Here is a 24,527-nt window from a genome sequence, read left to right as displayed (position 1 = left end):
ATATAATATATATATATATGTATATATATGTATATATATTTATGTATATATATCGAACTTTCCTTGAATGGTGAACGAGAATTTTGGTTAGGTGTGTGGTGTGATGTGAACACTACAGTCTCTACGCTATCACTAAGCAGGAGGCGGCATTCTGCGTGCCGCGGTCTCTCTCTCTCTCTCTCTCTCTCTCTCTCTCTCTCTCCCTCGCTCTGTCGCCCCTCGCTTCGTTATCTCCGTCACCCGCGCGGCCGGCACGTTCATCCCTCTCGCTCGCTCCTGTGCTCCGGAGCTCCCTACTCTCTTCAGGGTGGGGCACGCCGCCGTCCGTCCAGCGGCACAGAGGATACCCGGTCGATAGCACGCACCTACACACATACACACACACACACACATATACACACCCCCGACCAGTATGGCCCGACGAGCAGGGTAACTCACGCTCACACGCGTGCGTGCGTGAATGCGCGCCGGTGCGTTCGCCCTCCGTGAATTTTCAAACCCCGAAAATTTCCACCTCTGGCTCATCCTCCCTTTGCACTCCTTCCTTCGGCCATCCATCGGAATATTAACCGAATATGAGCGATGTAACAATAATATCGAGAAATATTACGGCCAGTCAATATTACATGGCGAAATCGAAATTTAATATGGTTGAAGTCCTGGGTTAAAGTCCTCGAATAACGCTGACGTTTAATATTGAACGCGTCTAATGAGCATTACAATGATAAGTGCGATTTAACTAATATTGTATTAATAATTTTATTAGCGATATCGAAATGTTGCAGTCACATAATGTCTCTCTATTGTTAATCACATTACGTCACAACGGAAAGTTTAACAAGAAAAAATTAATAATTTCTAAAATCGATATCTTCTTTGCTCGATACTTGATTCGTTATCAAGAGATAAGTGACAAGATATTATTGTCGGAACGTTTACATAATGAAATTTTAAAACATTTTACGTTCATTTATTTTAAATTGATAATTATTTATATTGATGAAAGAATCAACGAAATAAATGACTAAATGTCCGTTTCCATCAATGTAGATTAACTTTAATCTCGGTCTAACTTACTTTTCAACTTTTTCCAGTTCTAAAGATTAGAAAAAGACGAAAAGTAAGTTGAACTGAGATTAAAGTTAATTTACATTGGTGGAAATGAGTATAAATAGAAATAAATAAAAACTTGCAAAACTACATTTTTTCATTAATGGTGTAAAGCTTTTAGAAGAAAGCTATAGTACTTTGCTCCACGCAAAATCTCGCCGCTTACGAATGTCTTGATGTTGAACTGGAACAGCAAAATGTCAGCAGCCGGTACTTCGGCGACTTAAACGTTTAGTCGAGCGCGACGAGCGAAGTTGCGAGAGCATATTAGCATGGCTGGTGCAATCGTATTCGTGAAATCGATAGCATCGCTAGAGCGAATATGCGCTCAAACCGCGATGTTTACGTAACTTGACAGCCTCCGGCGCGATGTTAACAATCTTAGACGAACGTCTGCAAAATCGAATTTCGCGACAACACAAATCTGTCGGAGTAATGTCTTCTTAATAACATTTGCAAATTTTTCCTATTTCGAATTTTCGCGGACATGATACACGTCTTTGAATCAGATTATATTGCACTTTTATAGAAAAAGTGAAAAGTCAAAATTTTTATAAATTGCAAATTTTTTATTTTTTGCGAATTTTTTAAAAATACATCAATCAAGAAAGAGTAATACAAGATGAAATCAAAAAAAGCTTCCCAAAGAAAAATAACACAAATCAAAATAGAAGTATCATAATAAAAATCTATATTACTTCTATAGAACTTGAAACAAACAATTTGTGATTAGCTCAAAATTAACTTATATTTAATACTACCATAATAAATAATTAATTTTTAAAAAATAGGCTATTTTCTTTCCTCTTTCCTGAACAATACATTTACATTTATTTGTGTCACTTTTCTTAAAATATACCATATTTCCCGAATAGTGGAATATTAGAATTCGATAAAGAAAAGCTCTAACAACTTTTTCGAGCTGATAAAAGGACTAACGGCAGTTAAATTAATAAATAAAGGAAAATCTTTCAATATTGTTATTTTTCTATAATAATAAAAATAATATCCTGTAAACGAATTTACATATCTAATAAATGTACGTATCTAATAACTTACAATCATTGAAAAATTTTTTCATTGCTTTATTTATAATAATAAATTTGGATTTTAATGTAATTTTTAAATTTATTGCCGCATACTATTTTTTCAGTTAAAGACTGTTAACAGACTTCGTTAGCAAGTTCAACATCAAAATCAAAATTTTATTGATTAATATGTTTTTATAAAAAGTTATTTTTATAGAAGAATCTATAAGAACTGTTAAGTATTAAATGTGATTATTTAAAGCACGTAATTTTTAGAACTTAACTTATAAAAATTAAAAATATTAAATCGTTTATTGTTTTAGATCTCGCCTTCCTTAACTAGTCCGAAAAATTAGATGTTTGCCGGATCTCGTATAATGCGCGATTCACGTCTGAATATCCGGATGATTCGGGACCTTAAATCCCAAGTCCCAATGCAGCACTGGCGAACAAGTGCGTGGTGAGTGGCAAAATTGTCGATTACAGACCGGATGGACGTCGATATAGGTGTTACAGACCGTAAGATATCATTTCGTTCAATTAGCTGTGCATACGCCATTGCTTCTCCGAGACACGGAATACAATTCTTTTTATGTTTTCATGTTATTATTGTAATTCGATTACAACTCTCCCTGTAACCACATGATGTTACCTGCACATATGTACATTTATGCATAAATTTCAGTAGCCCATTACTCTAATGACTAGCCATTAAAAAATCCACGCCTAGCTTCGACTTGTCTAACAGAAATGAATAAGATGAACATCGAGCGTCATGTTTAAGAAAACGTTAGATTTCAATTTGAAGTTTTATCAGATTGGCTTTTATCAATTTACTCGTTAATATTATTAAATCAGGACTTTTTTTTTATCATCCAGTTTATTATAATTTGTTACTGCTTATAATTAATATAATAAATATTATTTTTTCAATTATAAGATTTATAAAAATATATTATTCATCTAATAATACGTTTAGTGCTAAGAACGCAATTTAACAGTGCCATATTAGAATAATGGATTAATTTTCATCTACCCGTTTGCAGAAACATGTTATTCTGCGAAATTATCATCGTATTGTAAGCGGAAGTGAGACGGCGATTCAAAAGACACGTTAGTGTGGCTCGCGTTCACCACTTCACTGTTTGCCTCTTCAGCTTCGCAGAGGAACCCATAGGGATTATGAAAGGGCGACAAAAATGTCATCGGCATAAAAAAAGCAACGCGATGTAAATTTAAAAACATGCAATCTTTATCGAAATGCGTATACGGTATACATGATACCATTTATACAAAAAAATTTTGATCGAAACCAATTTATATTTCACTAAAATAATATAATTGTAATATAATTGTCTAATATAATTGTACTAAAACATAATTAATCAATATTAAATTACTATTATAGTAATTATTATTAATACACTGAGAATAAACTTTTTGGTATTTGTAATTTGTTATTTGTAAAAAATAATTACATATTACTATAAATATGGTTATAACTAGGTACTATAGCATTAATAATAAAAACTATATAATATGTAGTTTCAAAAACCAATATATATATAGTTGAAAACTAAAAATGATTTAAGTAACTACAATTATATAGTCATTTTGGGAGGATCATGGTTGTTTTAATATATAATTATAGTCAAAACTTTTTCTCTTAGTGTACTATTTATAATTATTATTTATAATTGTAATAATTTAAAATATATACTTTTCAATTTATAATATTTTTTTTTATATAAGAACTTCGTACTATCGTAGAATCACAAGTAAAATTCGAGAAATAATTCTTTCGCCTTTATCTTGTTGCTTAGAGAGAAATGATATAACTTATCGAGAATTATAAGTGATTGCAATCTCGAGTTCTGGGATCGCGTTCCACGAATATCTTCGGACGCGATAAAATTATCGCGACACCGAGTATTTGATGGCAGGAGCGATCATGATTCGTTGGTGTATTTTTTACTATCACCATCAAAGATAATAATGACGAACCTTCGACGAGACACGACAGGTTTATATGATGCAGTTTTACTTTAATCATATTTTTTGTTTATCACAACTGTATATCTTACGTAATGATTTATTTCGTCTCATGAAAGCGAAGTCAATATTTAAATATAACAAAGTAACGATGACGTTTTGCTGCAATTAAACATTATTTCGTTGTCTTATTTTTATCGCCTTAATTATCTTTCATAAGCAATTGAATAAATTTCTGTTGCGATAAAGACTGCATAATGCTCAGGAATTATTTCTGAAATATTTAAATTATCAGATATTTTAACATATTTAAATAAAAAAATAATATTAATATTACATAAGTTTTTTCTCTTTTATAATCATAATAAAATATATAATTCGATACATAATGAATCGATATTCCTTTAATTTAAAAAAAATTAATTTAATATCTTTGTTATAAAAAATAAAAGAGCATAACTTCAAATAATTTTTTTAAATTTTGCAATTTCAAAAATCTTGAATATCTTGATATCGTTTACTTTATGTATGTACCTGATATTACATATTATTACTTAATTTTCGACAATATAAGTAATCAATAAACAAGATTATTTTACCGATTGCAATAATTAAAATCGATAAAAGCATTGATGGTGTGCTAAATGCTGGCGAGCAGCTCCTTATAATTAATCGCTGTTATTTGCGAGATGCAAATCTCGCGAGACTGATATTTGCGACACGATATTTGCGCAGATCTTAAGAGGATATAGCTGTCGCGATGACAATTCGTAATATCGTAATATCGATCTTATATATTCACTGCAACATGTTCGTTTGGTGCACAAATGTAACAATAAAGGGATTCGAATGTACGTTATACCTATTATTAACATAAAAATATGCGATTATATAATAAAATGAGGTTTATAAATTCTACATTAATTTATAATATCAAATTTTTTAAATATTTTAAATATTCAGTTTTCTTAAATCAAAATTATACCAATAAAATTATTGTATATTAATAAAATTAATAAATTTAAAATTATTAAAAAAATTTTTTTAAATAACAAATAAAATATTTATAATACTTGGTGTTTACTCTTTCATACGGTTTAATTATTTGGTCAGCAAAACCGATAAATTACTCAAAAAATATTTCTTACAGAAAGACTTAATTTTCATTTTCCTGGTGATTTATCATTCTGTTTTCTTATTAATAATTCATTCGCTTTATGTAAATTAAATTTCTCAACAATTACTAGATCATATTTTTTTGCGTTCAGCATCATCTTCTAATATTGTTATAATTATAAGAATTATTATAAAATTATATTCTTTCTCTACATTAACATTTCTTCACAGGATGAACCGTTTTATTGGAGTATCTAAAAATTTAGCTAGATACAAATCTGAAAATAATTTTGTCGACCATCAAAATAATTATATATAGGACGCTAAAGATGATAATACTGCCAAAAATTTTGTTTTAACCAGCTTGAAAATTACACACATAATTCTTTTGATGCTCCAATAAAATCATTTTTCTTTCAGATCTGCATCTAACTAAATTTTTTGATACTTCAGCAAAACCATCTTTCCGTATGAAGAAAATAGGACTCTTCCCTGTTAGTGAATGATACTATATGATATTCGCAACGTGAAGTGCCACCGTGTCCAGTCGCCGGATGCAAGCATTTCAGGCCAGTTCCGTTTAATTCCGCGAAGGAATGAAGCTGAATTATTGCGGATTCCAAGCGAGTGCACGTTCGTTCGCACTTCCGCGATAACTGTGAGCCTGCCTCCGCGATGACGCATAGAACACCGATGGAATTATGTCGACCGAACATATACGAATTAACGCACCATTTGCGCGCCACTTGGATCTACTTTGCATAATCCTCCCGCTTAAGTTTAGTGTACGTTCTAGAGTAATTCTAGGAAGCAAAGAGAATCATAAGAGAACAAAAGAGAACAAGCGGGAATAACTCTGCAGGCTTGACTTTAAATTCTTTTTGATTGGTGATCCTCACTGTGAGATTTCATGAAAGGATTTAATAAAATAAATTGATAATTAATTTTTAATTTAAAGTTATTTTAATTATAGAAATAAACTCCAAATGAATGAATTTTACATAAATGAGAAATGTCTCACGATTTACTCGCAAAAAAATCTGGGAGAAATCGCTCGCAGCTTGATTTTATTTTTAGAATCCCACCTCCGCGAGATTACGCTTGTATGTTATGCAATCACACTTGCGAGCCATCGAGACCCGGTGAGGTGAGAGAAGACAAATCGGTACAATAGAAAAACAGGAGATTTGTGTCTCACCACCGTAACGATTGTGCGCACGCGAATACGAGAGAAAAATTAATTGTGCGATCAATACGAGCAAATCCTAAAGGGTTAACTCTCGAGAGTTTCCTTCTCGGCAGGATGTGCCGAATGTCCGTGACCTAGCAACTCGAGTTTTACTTCGAATTCGAAGGTCGAACGCTTTTTCACAAAAAGTCAGCAGAGTTTTCGGTTTTAGAATGAATAGAATTTGTAATTTCCCGGATCAAATAAAATCAGATTATACTTGTTAACCTGAGGATCACTAGCAGCGAAAAAATAAAATTCAATCACATCTTCTGTACAGAGGTAAAAAGTTCATACCTATTTTTTTTATTTTTCCTTATTATTTTTTAGAAAATATTGAGTGAATATATATAAATAAAATGATCTCAAATACTGACAAATTGATTAACAAACAATAACATATAATACGTGATTAATAATAGATTAATAATTTAATTAGAGTGTAACAAGATAATTACTCTAGATAATTGTTTATGCAAAAAATCTAGATAACTATTCCTAGATTAAATTCAGGCATGCATCTCTTGAGATTATAAAACTACTTTTACAAACTTAATTTTGAGTTGATATGTAATCTAATTTTTAGTAAGTTTCAAGGATAAATGGTGAGTCAGTGAAACGTTTTGTGAGAGAAATTATTAATAAATTAATTCAAATAAAAATTTCAATTTTGCATGATTTCGCTAACTATAAATTCGGGATTCACGTAAGCTCGTCCTTCAGGAAGGAAGGAGGAGGTACCTCTTTCCCGGGAAACTCTCTTGGATCCTGCGACAGATGCATCTATTGATCCAGGCATTCGCGCAAGCGGCTCTCTGCAGCATTACGCTATCTGTCGACAATTTGTCGCAACTCGATGATTCGACAACTCGACCGATAAACGATCTGCATTCTATCAATCGACGATTTCGCAAAAGTAGGTGTTCTCAACTTTTATACTGTTAAAAATAAAATGTTAATTGAACTTAAAGGCCTATAATGGACTTTCTGATGCAAAAATATTAAAATTAACATTTTTTGTGCGCAGGTCTCGAAAAGTCCACCACACACAGCTTTAAGTAATATTTTACTTTTAACAGTGTAATAAATGGGAGAATAGATGCGACTCTTTGGATAGAATAAAGGAAAAGTTTAATTTCTTTCTTCGAAAAATCTTTTGCGCAAAAGGCTTATTTAAGAAAGGAAAGCGAAATATATAGAAAAAACGCAATTTTTAAGAAAAATAAGAAATAAATTATAGATCTTTGTATAAATACATACATTCCAGGGCAGTTTACAAACACTTCTTAAAAATTGACATTTTTGAAATTGCTTACTCAAATAATATCCATAGCAATGAAATATTATGGATACAATGGAAAAATATTTTTCTTTTTACAATAATTCTTCAGATCCAACAGTTATTGTATCTAAAAATTTTTGTTAAAATACATTATTATAGATATCTGAATAAATATCCCAATGTCAATTTTTAAAATGTATTTCTAAACTTTGACTTAAAGTGTAAATACAGAGGAAAAAGCAAAATATTCTGACAATTTTTATGAAAGATACGAGATAGATCATTGTAAATTAATGCCAAGAAAGCAAGATATTCTTGAATCACGATGTCTTTTCGTTGTATGTGGAAAGTGAATCCTGCAGAGTGTATTATTATTAAAAATATTGTTAAATATCTCTGTTTAAATTAAAAATGTTTTTAATTTTTTATTACGTCTTTCAATACTTCATAAATTCTGGATTATGCTGTGGCACACTTGTTGAATAAATTTTTACAATGCAACGTTAACGAGACAGTAGGAGACAACGACGATTTAACAGAAAACAGTTGGCATTCGCGATGCGACTGTTATGTAATATGGAAACCTGGCACTCTAAATCCGGCGTGTACACGCAAAGCTAACAAATTGAGATCGTAAACAACGCAAGCTTCTACTGGCCACGGACAAACCAATTTATTTCTGGACAAACGCTCCTCTTTCCACTAGAGATCATGTCCGTTGCACTTGAATGAAGTGCAATTCTATCTCGCGGATCGTGACATTGCGAAATAAAAAGAAGCTGCAAAGAATCCATGAAAGCACGAATCTCGTAGGCGCTCATATTTCAAAAGATACAAGAATCTGTCTTAATGATATTAATGTCCATTTCTATTTAAATTAATTTAATCTTGGTTTTTAACTTATTTTTCATTTTTCTATAATTTTAAGAAAATTAATTTTAGAAAAAAATAACGAGTAAATTAAACCGAGATTAAAGTTAATTTATGTATTGATAAGACATAAATCAATTATTTCTGTGAAATTTCAATTAAATTTATCTCAAAATTTATTTTAAAAATTCAATTTTATCCATACAAATAATTTTGTTTAAATATTATTTTACAATTATATAAATATAAATCATAGTTTGCACCATTAGACTAAAAGTACTAAACTTCAAATTCTATTGCAGATTCTATTGTTGATTTTACTGTAAAGTCAAGGCCACACCTCGTGCGTAAAGCTAAAAATGAAATGAATAGTTATGAATTATTCGGCGACTTTATAGCCTGACAATCCTTGCGCAAGCACTAATATTATATGAGACCACATCCCATCTATTCAGTTTTCATCAATAATACCAAGGTATAAAGGAAGACATTGGCAGTGTAACGAAATTATTAACTCACTGATCAATTTTTCTAATCAACAATCGCAATTCGATTATTCACTGATACAAGAAAGGAATGTAATCAACAACATTCTTTATTTTTTATTCTTTTTCATGACATAAAACGTCTGACGAATATTCCGTTTAATCCGATAGATTAAAAGCGAAATAAATGCAAAGCGCAGAAGTAAAACATTTAAAATTTTAAATCAATAATTAATTGCACTCCCCCAATTAGAAACTTATGAATTTTACAAGGAACTTTTACAAGGAACTATAAAGAATAATTGAAGATCTGACACGTTGATAGTCCATGTGTGATTAATCGTCCCATCGTGTGATTAATAACAAGCGATACATTTATGACACCTAATTTTACGGATCAGAGATAATATTGTCGATCCCCGAATAATCCTATTGACGGGTATTTGCTCTTGTAGTATCTTATCGTACATTACACATCAACGGAAAGATATTAAAAATGTTATATACACTTATATACGGTTATGTTGTGAGAAATTATAAAAATAAACGCTTCCATATGATCATATATTTATATACCTATACATTATATTACTTACATTATAAAAACACCGTTATAAAGCTCGAGACGTTATATAAGTAAAGCTTAATTAAAATAAACAATTTAAATGTATATTTAAAAATCTATATTTAATATTCAATAAAACTCAAAATTGTGTTAAAAAAAAAATAATCCACATAATTTTGAATTTTAAAAAATCATAAAAAAATAATATAAAAAATTCGTTAATAATAAAAAAAATCTTTGTATTTATTTGACGCAAAAATACAATATATCTCAAAAAATAAATTTAATACGACTTGTCTAACTTCCATAATTATATCAATTGAAAAACAAATGCTTAAAGTAGTTGCGGTACTTCATATCACATATCGATATCTATGATTATGAAGCTTAATCATAATTGATTATACTGGATGTGCCAATGGAGCTAATTAATTGCTAATTAAATGGAAGAAAAAAAAACCAAATTTAAAAGTGAGAGAACTTCGTGCTAAACTCTTTCAAGTTTGTGTCGAAGATTTACGACTGACGTGTACTCACGAAACAGATCTTTTACGCTCCTCGCCGAGCACTCTGTAAGGCACGTCAGTGTGTCAGGTATAAAAGTCAGTAATATGCGAGTAGGAGGCAAGCCACATCTGGCCTTAAAGAATCGAGAAACACGTCACTCGATAATGCGCTTGCCTGTAACTCGACTTAACACGTGGCATATGAGGTAAAAGACGAAGCAAATACCTTTGGCAGAATCATTGCAGATTACAATATTCGCATTATCACATTTATCACAATCAAATACTAATATTAATAAATAGAATGTTCTGTTGAAATTGAACATTTCATAGAATATTCTATTTATAATAAATATCTTCAAAATAAATCTTTGCGTCATTCATAATAGCAACATAAATAAATTTCTGTCTATATTCAAATTAAATTATACAGTTATTGAAATTGTTATTATATAATCATTCAAACAAAATTATACAAATTACATAAATAATTACGAATCTCTTAAAGAATATAAATGTTGAGTATAAATGTTGAGTACGATTATTAACTCTAACAAAGATTCAAATGTAAATTCCAACATTTTGATTTAAATATTTTAATATTTTTAATATTATTTAATATTATTTGCTAGAAGAATAAGATTACTACGTTATTTTCTTATACTCTCACTTTCAAGTATGTATACTATACTAGTAACAATGCGTTGTATTATTAAATCGAACATGTTCACAATAGAGTTTCACATATCGTACGGCTATGCGTGTACATATAAATCTCGCCTAGAATTACTCGAAGGAACGTGGCCGATCGATGAGTAAAATCAAGCCATCACAAATGATCATTTCTGAACGGACATATATAAAGTTATGTAATATACTTGAAAGTTATAGACGGATATTTTTAACTACTATAGTTACATTATTAGATATGAATAAATTTTTTATATACTTAATTAAATTAGTAATTATTAATCTTTAACTAATAATTTTTAACTAATAATTTAATTATTAGTAATTACTCATAATTAATCTATCTACTTTTAATATACAGAAAGAATTAATATAAAGGAATATGTTTTCGTGGTGTAACTTTTTATTTCTGATTGATTTGAAAAATCCCTTGTATAAAATAGTTGATTTATCAATCACAAACATCTCTGAACTTACATAATTGCCCCATCATTCTTGCACGGATCTATACATGAGCGGCTCTGTCAACGCACTTTCAAGCGGAAATTCGTCACAACCTAACAATTTGCGTGTTCGATCAGCGTGCCAAACAATCCTAATCGAACAACGAGATGGCGAGATCAATATCGATCATCAACCGGAAGTGGGAGGTGCAGAAAAATATCTTCCGAAAGGAGTGGAGAGAAAAATTCTAATAATTATTTAATATTAATTTAATTGAAGAGCTTGCTACAACAGTGAGCTCCATTTTTATTAAATAAATTGAAGTTAAAATAATGGAAAAATATCAATATCACGTATTTAGTTATATTATGTGGGATGTAATCTACTTTAACTTTAGAGTTAATTTATTTCGTTTTTATACTGAAAAAATATACTAAATTTTAATGAATTGTTTGTTTGAATAAGAACCATTAATTTAATTTGACAATCTGTTGAGTAAATATTTATTTATTGTAAATAAGTATTTAATTGGCATTATTCAAATAAATATTTATTAAAATTACTATATTTTTTCTGTATAAAATAAATTAATCCACTGTTGCAGCAAGCCCTTCGATTGTTAATAATTATCAAATTTTTTTAAGCTCTAGTGCGAAAAAACATCGTGCAACTTCCGACTGAGAGAGATGATGTAATAACAAAATATGGGTGTATGATCGATCCACATATTTATATAACTTTATACATTTTAAGCATCGATATATCCTTTAACGACAAATATAGCTAAAGTGTTGCGACTCCTTTTTTTAGTCGTAAACGATTGACGTAACGTCGCGCACAGCTTAGTTCGTTTAATGACTAAGAACTGCCTTCGTCTAAATGTTTGCGCGTCGCTAATTTATAATATTAGCCATGATGATGGGTCGGCGAGCTGTCGAGTTAACTCGCCAGCATAGCGTTACAGAACGAGTCACCCTCGAATAAGCTTGCAGATGCATGACAAAAAACATCCTACAGTAAAGCAAATGAAGAAAAGCACGAGTACCAAATATGTTCGATAGTACATCAGTAAAATAAAAATTGAAGTACAGTGCAAAAAAGATATATATATATAATTACAAATAAATACAATATAAAATTAAATATTAAACTGTACGTACAATAAAATAATTGAAAAAATTTTCGTGCTTACATAAACAATCGATAAAAATATTAGTCTTTGCGAAAAATTGGTGGATATTATACGCGAAATCGCGATTTATTTTCCTAGTCTAGAAGTCTTCCATTAACTCTGGACTGTGTCGCGATTCCATGCGTGACGATCGCGAATGATGCAGACTTATCGTCATGCGTGTCTAAACGTATTGTCATTTCTTGGAATCTTGGTTGGCAACGACGCCCAAGTCCAGTCACCGCGTGATGATACGAGAAAAACCGCATAATACTCCTCTATCGTTATCATCAATCGTCAAGAAATAACAACATTGCGATCACTCAGCCGACTGAGAGATCGAACGTTTCCTGATAAACCAAGGCACATTATGCAATTCGCATTACGAATTTCACGTTTACTTTATCGAAAATAAATAAATATAGAGTTTTAAAATCTCGCCACAAGTGTCTACTTCTAGTAGACTTAACTTCAATCTGCAATTCTTCTTTCGCTTAGAACAAAAACTTTATATTACTTATTCATGAGAAAAATGCGAAGCAAAATAAAATCAAGAAAAAATTCATAGATGCAACAATAACTCGAGGCTATTCTTATCCTTTCTTTTCCTTTATTCTTATCATTTCTATTAATGTAGAAACTCTCCTGCAATCTAGGTCTTTTTTTAGCATAAGCGATATTTCATTCTCAAATTTAACCTTTAAATTCTTTAAATTTTTGATAAATAAAGATTTTAATATTTAAGTTAAAAAACTATTTTACGTAATGTAATAGAAATGTTAAAACATTTTTTTAAATGCCTAGAACAATAGAAAAAAACTTGTGTTGAATAAAAAAGACTCGAATTACAAACTCAGAAACAAAATATGATTGCAGACGAAGGATAAATTCTTTAATCACAAGTTTATCCTTTACCTTTTTCTAATTCTCAGAATTAGAAAAAGATAAAGTTACACTAAGATTAAAAGTAATCTACTTCGATAAAAATGGATAAGATGGCTTGGAGTTATTGTTTATGAATTTCTTGATTTTATTTTAGTCCATATTTTCTTCGAAGTATATATAAGCGATTCCAACCAAAAGAAGAAATTTCACATCGAGAAACATAAACCGTAAACATCGAAAATAAATGTACGAAACGGTAAATTTGTTTCTTCGTTTTCTTTGGCTCTTAAATGGCAAAAAAGAAAGTAAACTCTTCGATCAATATACTGCTAAGAAACGAGAGCTAAGCAGCAATTTTCATGTCGTTGACGTTGCGTCTTATCGATTGTCATTCTTATCCTATTACGTAAACGCCTTTATTCCCAAATTTCATCTCAGCAAGCAGTTACCAAGCGAACTTCAAGCGAATCGATCTTGACGTGACAAAGAGGAATCTCATGGTGGAGACCTCGAGAAAATAAGCCGGAACACAGACCTTTGCATAATGCATAATATGCATAAAGCACAATGGACTTTCTACAATAAGCCATTACTTAAGTCTCAAGCCGTAAGAAATTGATCAATCACAATCGAATGCGAGAATAATCGATTGATTGTTCAATTTTTTACAGCTTGATGAAAACTTAGGTAATATAACTTATTGTAAAAAAAAACCCATAAAAGAATTATCTAATCAGAATCTTTTTTTTCTATAAAATAAAGAATTCTATAATAATAGGTTGATCCCTTTATAGTAAACGTTCAATCTAGATTCACAATTTTGCTTTAAGAAGCCGTAAATTGTAAAAAATTTACTAATCACAATCAAATATGAGAAGAATAATAGACTATAATTAATTTCTTTCGGTTTAAGACTTATTACACCTATTGTGTTTCGGAATTAACACAAAGGTTTATGCTTCGGCTTGATCTCTCGAGATCGAATAATGCATTCAGTTGGTCGAAACAAAAGATCAAAATAGACACAATCCTCAGTGAGTTTCATCATCGTCGTCATGGATACACGGAAAGAATGCCATAATAAAGAATGCCGCTCGTAGTGTTTCCAGCTAAATAAATAAGGATTATTCAGTATCGAATATCGCTCAAGAGCATCATATTTCGATCACCGCTATCGAGCGATCCTAACCTCGGCGATCCGAGAATAGGATGCATCACGATTCAGCGGGAAGAACCGCCGAACGGAACGTGCCGGCAAAACCGGTATTCGCATTATGCAGGGGCGAAACTGGGCGAAACCTCTCGCTCTTCTTGCTGCCCCGTCCGTGCACGGGAGCGTTACGATCATCCAGGCTGAATCGCACGCGATGCTTCGACCGATGTGAGAAGTTAAGCGGCGTCTACATACGAGATTTTAAGACGTAAAACTGAAGCTTTATACTTCAAGCTGAAAGAAATCGACCTATCACGATCGAATACAAGAAGAATAATCTACTACAATAATTTCTCACGGCTAAAGGCTTAAGCCTTCAAATCTCATTGTAGACGCCCCAGTTCTCTAACCATTAATGAAAGTAACGATCGTTAATATCATCGTTTTTTTATCACCTCCCAGACAACATAAATGACGTCTAACAGACGTCAGACATGGTAATGACATCTTTTCACATACATATTTAAAAGATATCTGAAATGCACCATAAAGGCATCTTCTAGATTAGACAATGCTCGTCAAGGCTGCGTAACAAGGTAATACCATTACTGTCATTAGGAGTTACAGAATAGGAGCCTTCAAATAACAGAAACGTTCGTGAAACTCGGTTTCCCTATGGGAAATTCACGGGCGGAAAAGAATTAACCAATCAATGATATAATCAAAGCAAAGAACGGGAGAGGGGGCTCGAACGAATCTACAGATCGCGATCGCGCGCCGAGGGTTCTGGATTAACGTAATGTAAAAACAGCGGCCGAGTAGAATCGGCTGCTGGGTAATTCCCCATAACTCACCTGGAGATGCACGAGAAACTGCGAGAAAATACGGCGAGAGATCGGAAGATAATTGGATGGCGCACCTGACTCACGAACGGCGACACGTACGTGTCGCGAGTTGGAAACGAAGTGGCGCGGCACAGCGCGACGCGGAATCCGCTCGCCGTCGCGAGAGTGCCTCTCCTCTCGGCTCGGCCAATCACCGCGCCGCGCCGCGCGCGATCCCCACCCCGCACCCCCCGCACCGTCGTCCAGTTCCGCCGTTCCGCTATTTCCGCGGAGAAAAGTTTTTGGTTGCTACCTGGACTTCTTCCGGTAGCGGCAGCCTTGCAGCATCCGTTGTGGAATTTGCCGAGAGTGTGGCGCCGTTTTATGGCTCGAGAGAACGATGGAAATCTTTGATGAATCGTCCTTCTCTGTTCTCATTCGATCTTCTCTTTCATCACGATCTTCCGACTTGATCTGTACTCCTTTTCTCAGTGTACAGTGTATAATTTTCTGTACTTAAAATAGAATTAAATTTACATGATGAGTGAGAAGAGATGGAGAGAGAAGAGGAGAAACAAAAATTGAGAGAAGCGAAAAAAAGAGAACAAATATTTTCCAATGAAAATATTTAATATATACAATTAAGCAGGAAGTAAATATTATTCTATTCATCTCTATGTAAAATTAAGGTACCGTTCATTTAAAAATTTTAGACTTTTGTTGAACACACACAACACAAATTAATAGAATTTTAGAGATTTGTTACACACACAAACACGTATAGAATTATTATATTAAAAATAAAACAAATATCTTAACATATGTAAAATCATAATTGACAATCTTAAGTTGTTAAAAAAATTCTGAATCCTTTGGTTTTTACATACAAAAACAATTTTCACATATAAAAATGATTTTTATATAAGTATAAATTTACTCAGAAACAATTCTTTAAAATAAAGACTATTGTGTTCAATAATCATTTGTTATCAACCTGCTAGCTGTCTGTCAGATTTAGTTCTCGATATTTCATCAGCAGCATTGAAATCTTATTGCACCCGGCATACCCAGGTCCTGATCTTGCATGGTTTAATTATGGCCTCTTTCACTCAATAAAACATTTCTTACGAGGACAATTCGCTGTTGAGCAAGTTGAGACAACTTGTAAATTCTTCGCCTCTAAGGTTTCACCAATGTAAAACTAATTTTAATTTCGGTTTAACTTATCGTTTATCTTTTCTAATTCTCAGAGTTCGAACTCTTAGAATTTTAATTCTTAGAATTAGAAGAAGATAAAGAATAAATTGAACAGAGATTAAAATTAATTTTGCATTGATGCAACCTGGTCCAAGGAGACCAAATAATATCGAAAGCCATAGCTAACAGTTAGTTTAACAAATTGTTAGCGAATAGTTATTGAACATAATAATCTACTGTATTTTGAAGAATATTATCATTGCTTCGGAATAAATTTATACAAAAACCAAAGGGTAGTTCAAAACTTTTTATATTAATAAAAAAAGACAAATAAATTAATTAACGAGAGATGGAACGCGAATTGAATTACAAGCTGAAATTATAAAATAAATTTTATTTTATTTTATTCTAAATATATAAATAATAATATTATATATATAATGATATCTATAAATAATTGTATAAGAATATGAAACATTTAATTGACACTAGATAGAATATATGGAACACACTGCTAAGAATTTTATACTTATCTTAAAATGTCAATGACACGAACAAAAGATCGTTATTCTTTATCATCGATCGAGGAGATAAACTGACCGACACTCTTCAGTACGTATCAAGGCCAGGGTCTGGCTTCACGTTGATAGTTAACTGAGTTTACAAGCTCCATCTCATTGAATGCACTAGAATTTAATTCTTTGTAATTGATTACGTGACAAGATGTTATACCCAATTTTTAAACATTTATAAATATGATTAAATACATATTTAAAAACAAATTAATGAAATATATACAATATTATTTTACCTAAAAGAATGCTATTGAAAATTTACAGGAAATATATTTTAAAGTATAATTTATTTTAGAAATTTTATAAATCAGCACTCTTTATGGCTATTACGATTTACACTATATAAATCTGATATATAATCTCAAAAATAATTTAATAAATTTTACTTTTGCACAAAAAATTATAATAATAAATTTTCGAATTCATAAATAAAATCTTGTAAATTTGTCAATAGCGTCTCGCTAATATTACAATTTTAAAATTCAATTCATTTATTAGATTGAAAAATTCTTGAGTTCACTGCTTTAAAATTTCGATCTAAGCGATCCACTATTTGATTCAATGATCATTTTTTAAATTTCCTCTGCGATATTTCAATCTGCTACGTGAAACGCTTTAGTAGCATCGCTTCGAATCGGTTCGGCTCGATCCCGCGGTTTCACGTTCCATCGTTCCGATATTGTCGGTATATATGGGTCATCCAGTGGTTTCCGGGGAACGGTAGGATTCCAGGGGGAGGAAGAAGTGCCGTTACGAAATCAGCTGTGCACCCGCTCGGGTTGCTCTAGGTCGCGCCAGCCAGGACTCCCGTTTCCATCCCCGCGGAATAGCAGAGGGGCGACTAAAGGTCGCTCGTGGGTAGATCAATACTAAACTACTACCCACATACCTACCTACCCTATCGTGTGCTAATAAGAATATCCAGAGGATTAAAACTCTCTCTCTCTCTCTCTCTCTCTCTCTCTCTCTCTCTCTCTCTCTCATCGAGAGACTTTCATCGCTCCTTTCTGATCATTCTTATATGTGATATTCCTATATATGTGATAATTGTTTCATCATCGGGCCACTTGCGATGAACCCTTACACGGAATATCCCTATCCTTTCTGAAGTGGATCTTTTCTCGGGAGCGAATTTAATGGTCGTGATATTAATTAAGGGAGTTTTCGCAAATAGAGCCACGAGAAGATGGAACTTTGTCTCCCAATTAATCCCACGCAGATCTCGCTTTGAGATTTTAATTGCAGACTTAATTACCTCAAGGTATTCAATATAGAAATTAAAGTGGAATGTATGTAGAGAAAAATTATAAAGCGACGCAATCCCGTTTTGATACGCGCATTTAATTGGATATGTTCTTATAATTATGAAGACATTTAACATGGAAAAATATATAAAGTGATTATTAAATTAAAATAAGAACAAAGTGAATAAATAATAATTTCAATTTTGGTTTTTTACATCTTAATTTTTGCAAATCGAAATTATACTGATTTTTGCAAAAGATCTGATTGATTTTATTTATCGCTATATCGCGTTCATTCACCGCATTCCCTGCCGCTTTCCCTGAGGGACGTGAAACCTACCTGTGGTGAGCGAAGCAAATATTTGTTCCAAAAGTGCTTCGTGATGTGATATTGCTGTTCTGTCTATTTCACAGGTTCGAAAAACAAAACGATAAATCGCGTTTGAGTGTCAGTTAGATTAGTAAAATGACATGCTCACGATATTTCAACGAAAAATTCGCAATATGTATTGTTTAATATAAAATTTGATATTTATTTATAAATTATTAAAATTATTAAAATAAAGTAATATAAAGTATAGGTAAAAAAATGTTAAGTTCTATATGTTAAGTTCTGATATGACTCAAATTCAAAGAGAGAAAAAAGAAGAGAGAGAGAGAGAGAGAGAGAGAGAGAGAGAGAGAGAGACCACTGTCAATGCTAATAAGTTCTCGTTATGTAATGCCTGCTAACATTTGTCGGACTATACTCGTTTTCTGCGGAAATAAACTGAGTCGAGCCAAGGTGCGCACCTTGAAAATACCGAGATAGTCGTTCGTTTACGAATAGTTTCTTGAAATTAAATAAGATTATAGTCCACTCGTACGGAATGACACTCTACAACGACGCACGTATTTTTGCGACCGTTGCTCAATCGATTGAGAATCACTGCGCCACGCCGTTCTCTCAGAGAACAGCCTCGGCATCCGGTCGTCGAGACTGATCGCTTTTGCAGAGTACCCGCCCAGGAAATAATACAATTCGACATATAAAGTTATCCTTATTAGATTTGCACTCGCGGTTCATACGTCATTTAAAGATTGCCAAGCACTATCGCAGCAAAAGTCTGTTAGCTGAACCGTTCATTTTTTTTCTCTTATTTCTTCCAACGTGGAAAAAAAAGAGGAAAAATAAATCGTGTCAAAAATTGAAAAAAAAAACAGACCTGTTACAGTTACTGAAAATAATAGATTTTTGGAGCGAGAATATTGATAATTTAAAAAAAAATGATCCTTTTTAAAGACAACTTTTAGTAAATCTTACAAATTGTGAAACTTAGCGTGTCTAAAATTCTTCATAATATATATATATAAAATGTCTCTTTTTCTAAAAAAAGTTTTTTTCTGAATTAATAGTCTCCATTTATATCGCGAATTAGAAAAATTATCTGACGATAGCGTGTCACAAAATATCTTTAGCACGGAAAAAATTTATCACGGAACCTAATTCAGTCTACAAATCGATTATTTTTAGCGGCACGTGACGAACGGAATTAAACGGACAATGAAGTTGTGACAGTGGAACTACGAGACCGTGACCTCGTTACATGATCGTGCAGTGTCCGCGAAATGAGAGGGAAATTAGAGAAGGGAGTTTATTCGTCAAGTACTTCGTCAAGATATTGCGCCAAGTACTTTGCCGACAACAGTTCTACCTATCAGTTGACGTTATGTCATAAACGTGGTTAACGAGACGAAGCCTCAACATCTTCAGGACAGGAGCTAATGGCCGGTGGGCGTTCGTTCGTAGCGATCCGTCTGCCAAGTGCAGTATTTGCTCCTTTCTTTGTGCTTATCCCGTTCGTATATGAGGATCTGACAGTCTCGATCAAAACTTAACTGTAGCAAGCAAAAAGTAACTGCAAGCCTCTTGGTCACTTGATTGTTACGATCTGATCTTATCTCTTTTAATGATCGCCTGTGTTGCTGCGCGACCGAAGAAGTTTGGGATCCTGTGGATCAAATAATCTTATTACTATAATATCTTTTTATCAAATATTTGCGTTTTTAATTAAAATTAGATTATTGTCTGATATAAAAGAACGAATAGCTATTAACAACGATTATGTACCGGACGACTAAATAGAGAACTACATTTAGCGCGGAATTTTGATAGATAAACATCAAGATCGATCTCTAGATCGATTTTATTCTGAATGCACCACGACGAGAATTATTTTTTTTCTTTTTATTTTTTTTTCTCGTTCATATCATTGCGACAGTGATAAATCTCGTAGTACAGTCTGTTCAAGTGATCACGTGGCTTTTGACCGTCATCTGGATGGATATTGTCTTTCTTATGGAATTATTAAGAGTTCAAGGAAACAAGCAGTGAACACATGACTCATGCATTTTATTAAACAGAATTTGTTCAATTTATTATTCTCGATTGAAAAAGACTATTGTTATTTTATAATCATATCATATTTATAAATAAAACAAAATATTTTTGATAATTAAAGAAATATTATAATAATATAAAGGTATAAAATTAATATTATATGTACAATACAATGTATGTATAACACAACACAATACAGCTAAATAATATAACTGTGCGTGTGTAGTATAATATAATATTTTATAATAATAACATTTATAACAAAGTAATCATAAAAGACATAAAATAGTAATTATGATTTGGAATATTAAATGCAAATTTAGCAACAAACGTTTTTATTGAAGGATAAACGTATATTCAGACGCAAGGTGATTCGATCGATTGAATGCGCCAGCTTGATGAAACATAATTGCAAGTCGCAATTGCAAACATCTGATGAATCAGTCTGGGGGATTCAACCGTGAAATTAATTATGTTGTCGTACTAGTCGAGAAGCGCCCAGGTTGCCAAGATCTTCGACTGAAATTACTCCGAAACCGTTGCTGAGACATCAAATAGTACAGCAATATTACATTCACGATGCTGAAAAAGTTGGAATCGAGATGTAGAAGAAGTTAAAACGAGCTCCCAGTGACGCTAATGTCTTTCGAGATGCTCGCGAAAAGGCACATCCGCCACATCTCTGCGGTGCGATTACGTAAGAACGACTGTACCAGTGCGCGCTCACGAATCAATATCCGGGGTCTTTTATCCATGAAATAATTACAGTAGCCTTTTGGATTATATCTTGGTTATTTCACAAAAGATTATAAAGCAATAGAAAATATCTATCTCAGATTTATTTTACACACGTTTTTCAGTTACATTGAAATTTAAAACTGTTCTGATAATTTTATTCAAATCAAACTCTCTTTTTTTTTCCAGAAACATTAATATTTCTAAATTCAAAATACTATTGGGTTTATATGAGTTTTGTGAATAAATATTATGTTTAGTGTATATGTTCATTCAATCATAAAAATAAATAAAAACAAAAAGTGTATTCAAAACAAAAATAAAGAGTACGTATGTTTATTCAAAATAAAAATAAATTTTTTAAAATTGTTTTCCTTAGAAAATGCAACATTTAAAAGTTTTTGAATTGGTGTTCGTTGTATTTCTAAAAATTTCTAAAAATTCTATCATAAATGTGTTATTGCAATTTAACCAAGTAAATTTGCCTAATAATAAATATCTATATCGCACATATAAGCTATCATGTCCGCTCTTATCATGTGCGTGATGATCAGATGATCTGACGAGTTATTTGACGTTCAGAAAGTTAATAAGTATAATAAATTTTATGATAAAATGCACGCGGACAGATTAATGCTTCACCTTTATTGATACACGTGATAATTTAATAACATGTAATAATTATCAATCGTCTAATCAATAAATAATTAAATTAATTCTAATACAAATTTGAACCGATAAGAACAAATCTAATAAGAGAAATTCTATATTTGGTCAAAACGAATCTTAGTGCTTAAATATTTTTTTATGAATTATTTTTTATATGTTACTCTTACAGTTCTGTTCTTGATTGTTCTTGATTTTAAAGCTGAAAAAGATTTCGGTGCAGAATTAGATACGTACTCAAATAAATATTTAAGCACTAACGTTCTTTCTAATCGATTACAGGACTTCTCTTATTTAATTACAATAAATAATTATCACATCATATACAAGTGATTATCTGCACAATCATTAATTATCCAAGAAATAATAATTATTTAAAAATAATTATTTAAAATCTAGAAAATATTAATAGCAAAATTATTATACTTTAGTTATTTTTTTTAAATATGTTTTTTATCTTTCTTAGGAAATATTAAATTTCTAAAAAATGTATTTTATTTTAAATTAGTGATAAATTAATTTACATAGATAGAGCAAGTTCGATGCACATAAAGTTTTAAACATCGTATGGAATTTGTAAAATATTTCCTTCTCATTTTTTTTGGCTACAGCAACAACAACATTTGTTTACTTCTAGCCAAACCATAGACGTGTGAGCCAACACTCGAAAATTGTCCTCCCCTAATCTAAACTATTTTCACATTGACGATCTTATTCGCGACAATGTATATATATCACAGAAGTACCATCTGGTGACAGTTATATTCATTGATTCATTGATTCGCATATCTACAAGGCTAGGATTTTATGATTAACGACGTTGTGTTTATCCATCGTTCACTCAAACAATTTTTAATTAATGTTTGACGTTCGAAAGCGCTAATTGACAACAGTTGACTTCCTGACCAGTACTTTCCACGACAAAATATCGTCTTCAACGAATCCCCAGAAAGCTACGAAAACGATCTATTTTCGAGCTCGGCGAATCGCTGTTGTCAGGCGAGGTTTCGACTCCGCGTCGCTTTCCAAGGGCTTTCAAAAAGAACAGGGGACTAACTCTCGAAACAACGGATGGCAGCCATCCGATGGCTGCTTGTGGTTCATATATTTAATTATAACAAATTAAATAAAAATTTTAAAAAATGGAAAGACACACAGAGAATATTAATTTAGCAGCAGTGTTCTTTTTCTTTCTTAGCGTCTGTTGAAATACATTATCGTAAAGGTCCATCTTCTCGAAAATATCTAACATCCTGATTTATTTTTAGAACTGCAAAGAGAATTGATCGACGCTGGGAGATTTTGTTTCGTGCTATAACTATACTTTCTATAGCAACGCAACGTATTATTCTTGCTGTGTTATGCGTTCTATTCGTTAGCCCTATCCTATTTCTCACTTCGGCTAATTCCATCACGGGCGGGCTCGGTGGACTGACCTCACGAATGAAAGGTCATTTCTCGACGTCTCTCTATGTGATATTTTGAGACGTACGTTTGATGTCTCGGCGTCTAACAATTTCGAGCAGCATTTGACGCGATTTTCATATCCTTTGTTTTAAATTGCAATAAAATTTTTAAATACATACAAAATAAGAAAGACAAAATGTACAATTACATTTCAAGTTTTTCAAGAATAATAAAAAAAGGAATTATTTATATATTATTTATATATATTAACAATAGTATAAATAAATAGTGAAGATAACAGGAATAAATATGTATAGCGAATTTTTTAACATAAAAAAGCTAAATAAAGGTATAATATACAGATTGTTCCACAATTTTTGACACACCGCTTATAAGCAGGTAGAGCGGATTAAACTAAGTCGAAAAGTTCTCTACCATTTTGCAATTTTTGCAATTTTTTATAGATATTTAATGAGAGAATGTAAAATTGATGCATAAAACAACTTTTAGATATTTAAAAGTTTAGTTTTTTCTTTAGTTTTTTCTTTAAGAAATTTTCTTAAATTTTCATCTTTAAGGTATTTTGAAAGAAACTCTGAAAGATAATCTTAAAGTTGTTTTATATCGATTTTATCCGCTTATTCAATAATTTTTAAAAATTAATATCTCTAACTATTGTGAAAATAGCAAAATGGTACAGAACTTTTCGATTCAGTTTACCTGGCCATGCGAAAAGTTTGGGACATCCTATATACATGTAAAGACAAATAAATATACTTATTATAATTGAGGACTCTAATACTTTACAACATATTTTTCTAAGGAATGTTCAAGGATATCTAAAGAACGTTATATGTCCTCAAGATGTCCTTAGAACATTCTTTAAAGAACTATATTATGTTGGATTTAATAACTTATAATCTTCTTTTTATTTTATCTTGTCTAATTATATTAAACACTTTATATATATATAT

General features: G+C 31.7%; 1 protein-coding gene across 1 annotated transcript in view; it reads right to left on the bottom strand.

Annotated features, from left to right (window-relative positions):
- The window catches only part of LOC108686772 (arginine kinase), a 22,457-nt gene extending 6,946 nt beyond the window's left edge, over positions 1–15,511 (bottom strand). Inside the window, exon 1 of the mRNA XM_018192234.1 lies at positions 15,380–15,511. The gene's annotated coding sequence lies outside the window, so the exon portion shown is untranslated. The remainder of the gene's footprint in view (positions 1–15,379) is intronic.
- Positions 15,512–24,527: the final 9,016 nt, after the last annotated feature.

This window comes from Atta colombica, unplaced genomic scaffold, assembly GCF_001594045.1.
Source record: "Atta colombica isolate Treedump-2 unplaced genomic scaffold, Acol1.0 scaffold189, whole genome shotgun sequence".
NCBI classification, from domain to species: Eukaryota; Metazoa; Arthropoda; class Insecta; order Hymenoptera; family Formicidae; genus Atta; species Atta colombica.
Note: the sequence above shows the minus strand (reverse complement) of the source record. Positions and strands in the feature narration are given on the sequence as shown.